Source organism: Lycium barbarum, chromosome 4 (genome assembly GCF_019175385.1).
Source record: "Lycium barbarum isolate Lr01 chromosome 4, ASM1917538v2, whole genome shotgun sequence".
NCBI classification, from domain to species: Eukaryota; Viridiplantae; Streptophyta; class Magnoliopsida; order Solanales; family Solanaceae; genus Lycium; species Lycium barbarum.
In genome coordinates this window covers 33,520,996-33,526,268 of record NC_083340.1, presented here as the reverse complement: position 1 = coordinate 33,526,268, position 5,273 = coordinate 33,520,996, and positions in this window count along the sequence as shown.

The following is a 5,273-nucleotide window of genomic DNA, read 5'->3' as shown; positions in this document are numbered from 1 at the left end:
TATTATGACATAAGTCCATGTGGACAAAGAAGTAGTTGGTTAAAGTGTACAATTTATATAATTTTTGGTACAAGTATTCAATTTTTGTGTTAAAGTGTACAATTTATATAGCTTCTATCTAGTTTCTATTATATATAAGTGCCTATATATGCACTTTATTTATTATTTCTTAACCAATGTGAAAAGTCCAAAGTGGAAAAGTAAAATTGAACGAAGGGAGTACATGAGAAGAGAATAAATATTCAGTACTATAATATAAGTCCACGTGGGATAAAGAAGTAGTTGGTTAAAGTGTACAATTTATATAACTTTTGGTACAAGTATTTATTATTTTGTTAAAGTGTACGATTTATATAGCTTATAGTACAAGTATTCAATGTTGTGTTAGTCCTCTTAAGGCACTTATATATAATAGAACTAGATGGCGTATGCCCGTGCGCAGCACGGGCCCAACACTTTAGATTATAGTGTATTTATGTATATATAGTTGTGTTTGGACAGTGATATATATTTTATATTGCTAATAAACATCCATAAGTTTGCACTGTTTTTATGCATATATATATACACACACACACACACACACACATACACACACACACACACACACACACACATACACACACACACACACACACATACATACTATGTTCATACACAATTAATGTATAACATTGTAGTTTGTGCTCTGTATCCAAAACTTTATTATATTAGTGTTTGCTACAAATACAAAGTTTACAAAAATTTATGGTAATATAATTATGAAATGTTTATTATAAAAAGTATTATAATTCAATTAACTGAAAATGTAGTCCGCTTCTCCCGTATATGACTTTTCTGGTTTGGTTCTCCAATTGAAAGATTTGAAATACACCTTCTCCTATCGAGTTTCATGCCATCATCTCTTTCTACTCAACAACACTGAAAAACCTTTTCATGTGTCAACATCTGCTGTAGTCTTAAATTTTTAAGTATAGATCAACTTCATCATTTTAAGAACATACGTGCATACATTTCTTGACCGTTTATATTTCGTCTTGTTGATGCTATTCCTCGTTATTTGTGTGAGACGTATGTGTCTAAACTTATATCAAGAGGTATAAATTTTAAATCTTTTGGTTTATGATTTCTTTAGCGGTTTATGTGTTCAATTTAAATCGTTATTTTTTTTCCTGAATTTCTCTAAGCGTACATTTACCATTTTCTGAATTTATTATCATTATTTAAATGTCCTTTTTTTGTTGCAATTTTCTCCTACTTCATCACGTGGATCCCACGTTTTTTTTTTTACAATTGTCTCCTACATCTTCACATGGGCCCTGCCCTTTTTTTTGGCAATTGTCTCCTAATTCTTCACGTGGACCCCACCTTAATTTTTTTTATCTCTACTACTATAGAAGAGTGGGCCCCACCTTAAATTTGTTTTCTTTTTTAATTTCGAGCAATTCGCAGAATTTCCCTTCTTTTGGGGTGGTCTTTAAATTTTACCCCTCATACTTGAAATCTTTAAATATTGCCCTTCGCTAAAATCCATTTGTTCCAGGTTCAAACCCCCACTCAGTCAAAAATTTTAAAAAAATTCGCAAGATAGAGTTTAAATTTCGCTATGCCCCCACCGGCATAAACTTGTGAAGGAATTACCAAAGTTATGCCGGGCCCGGCGTACTTATACCTTATGGGAAGACTTGGCATAAGTATGCCGGGTTCGACATAACTTTGGTAATTCCTTCACAAGTTTATGCTGGGTCCGGCATACTTATGGGCAAACTTTTAGTTATGCCTTAAGGAAAAGTTTCGCCTTATGGGGCATACTTTTAGTTATGTCTTATGAGGCATACTTTTAGTTGTGCCTTAATTAAAAGTCTGCCCCATAAGGCATAATTAGGAAAAGACTTTTAGTTAAGGCTTAACTAAAAGTTTGCCCATTAAAAGTTTGCCCATAAGTATGCCGGACCCAGCATAAACTTGTTAAGGAATTACCAAATTATGCCGGACCCGGCATACTTATGCCAAGTCTACCCATAAGGCATGAGTATGCCGGGTCCGGCATAACTTTGGTAATTCCTTAACAAGTGTATGCTAGGTCCGGTATACACGCGACCCAAACCTTGCCTTGTAATTTATTTTTTAATTTATGCTTGAGCGGGGGTTCGAACCCATAATCTCATGATTCCTGCGTGAACACTCAGGGTTGCAACGCGAAGGACAAAAACTAAAGACCAGCAATATGAGGGGCATAATTTAAAGACCACCCCAAAAGAAGGGCAATCCGCGCAAAAAAATGTTTAATTTCTACTATCATAGAAGAGTGGGCCTCACCTTAATTTTTCTTTTTATTTTCTACTATTATAGAAGAGTGGGCCCTAGTGGGCCCTTTTGTTTTTTTTTTAAATTCTACTATATAGAAACATGAGTGGGTCCCTGGGGTGGACGACGGCCTTTACCATTTTCTAAACTTATTATCATTATTTAAATGTCTTTTTTTTGTTGCAATTTTCTCCTACTTCTTCACGTGAATCCCACGTTAAATTTACAATTGTCTCCTACATCTTCACGTGGGCCCCACCCCTTTTTTTTGCAATTGTCTCCTAATTCTTCACGTGGACCCCACCTTAATTTTTCTTTATCTCTACTACTATAGAAGAGTAAGCCCCACGTTAATTTTTTTTTTTAATTTCTACTACCATAGAAGAGCGGACTTCACCTTAATTTTTCTTTTCATTTTCTACTATCATAGAAGAGTGGGCCCCACCTTAATTTTTATTTTATTTTATAATTTACTATTATCCAAGACCGTTTATATTTCGTCTTCTTGATGTTATTCCTCAGTATTTGTGTGAGACGTATATGTCTAAACTTAAGTTTTAAATGTTTTGGTTTTATGACTTCTTTAGCGGTTTCTGTGTTCAATTTAAATCGTTATTTTTTTCCCTGAATTTCTCTTCTTTGAGTTTTCTCTAAGCGTACCTTTACTATTTCTGAACTTATCATCATTATTTAAATGTCCTATTTTTTTTGTTGTTGCAATTATCTCGTACTTCTTCACGTGGACCCAATTTTTTTTTTTTTTTTACAATTGTCTCCTAATTCTTCACGTGGGCTCCATCTTAATTTTTTTTATTTTTTGTTTCTACTATTATAGAAGGGTGGGCCCTTAACGTTTTTTTAATCATAGAAGAGTGGGCCTAGTGGGCCCTTATTTTTAAAAAAATAAATAATTCTACTCTACTGTATAGAAACATGAGTGGGTCCCTGGGGTGGACGACGATCCACTCATGTTTCTATATAGTAGAAATATACGCTACTTGATGAAATTGCAAGGAATAAAGCACGAAGGAGATAACCAACAGAGACATATTGCATACTCTGAGTCAATTCCTCAAATGATCACTCAACTTAAATAAATTATCTAATAAAATTATTTATCTATTTTTTATTTCTCATATGGTCATTAAAGTTAATACATTTGCCTTACAAAATAACAAAGGCTAAAAGTCAAAGTTGTCCTTAAGTTTGAATTTTCAATTAAAATAGTCCTTATTCTTTAACATAAAACACTAACAACCTTTTAATGATACAAAATAGTACAATTTTAATTCAACTTTAATTGTGGTATTAAAAGTAACGAAACACACAAAACATTGTGACTAATAACTTTAGATATGAAAAAAAAAACCTTTTCATTTTATCACTACTAAAAAAAGAATATGAAATAGCATATGTACTCTATTTGTTTGGAATCTAAGGAGTTCAACAATAGATTTATTCATTTTATGAGTAATCTTTATTTTGACAAAATAACTTAAATTTGTTGTTAGTTTCTTCTACGATAGAAATTATTGCCAGGACATTTAACTAATAAGGAAGACGATGAATTCCTTCAAACAAAAAAACTAGGTCCTAATAGGAAAAAAAATTCATGTATAAAGATTAATCATAAAGGATTTTCGTAAAGAAAAAAACATAGATGCATATTGAAGGACATCATCATAATAATATAAATTATTCATCATCACATAAAATAAGGAGATTCTATATCATAATATGTCATCATTATGATTTACTAAACTTTTTTAAAGTTTTCAAATATTATTTTTGTCAATCTTGTAATATTATTTGAGTGAAAATTATTTCCCCCCTCCAACCCTGCTAAAAAAAATTAAATAGCTCTCGCAACTTCGAACAGTAGTTGTTCCTCCCTTTATCTCATTTAAAATTTTTAGTACCTATTTTACTCTCTACATTAACACTCTTCCTTTTACTTTTAAACATTATGATTTGTTTTTTTTTTAATCTGTATTATGAACTTACCTATACAACGAACACAATTTAATTTACGAAGTAAGAAAGAGTTGGAGGACAATTATTGTCCGGTGTTAAGAAATAAGGGATGTTTTAACTCAAAGTCCAAACTTAAGAGACTACTTTGGCCCTTTTTTATTTTTTATTTTAAAGTGACTTTTGGCCTTTGTTACTTTGTAAGGCAAATGTATAAACTTTAATGATCATATGAGGAACAAAAAAAAATGGCTTTATTAAGTAATTTTCTTAAATTGAGTGATCATATAAAGAATCGACTCCGCATATACTTTTGTTGGATTTAAACACGAGTCCTTATAAGCATCGAACTCTGAACTATCAAACTAAAACTTCATTCATTTATCGTATTTCCACATTACATTATTGTAATGCAACTATCGCTAGATTGTTAATATTAACTTATTTCATTGTATAATTAGGTGATTACAAACATACATTTGTCCATTAGCTTTAAATTTATTCATCACACACTTGAATAATGTATCTTATTAATTACAGATCAATATATTAAGGGAAAAGGACATTAAGAGGCCACAACAACAAAAAAAAGACTCAAAAGGTCCCATTTTGAGCTTAATACAGTGAAATGGCCCTTCGACCGCGCAGCCCATTCACTACAAACAAACAAAAAATTGACCTTAAAATCGCCACAAAAGATAAAAAAATCGGCACTAAACGGTTCGCTGAAAGTCGCCACAACAGATCGAAAAGTCGTCAGTCGTCACTAAAAGGTTCGCTGCAAAAAGAACAGGAGTATTTACCGCGACTTTAGTCACCACTAAAGATCAACGAAAAAAAATTCATATTGAGCCTTCAAAAACTGTATCATTGTTGTATAGAATATGTATCACTACAATATATGTATAGAAAAATGTATAATATGTGTATAATTAGTAAGTATAAATTATATATTTATTAAACATAAATTATACATTTATTACACACAAATTATA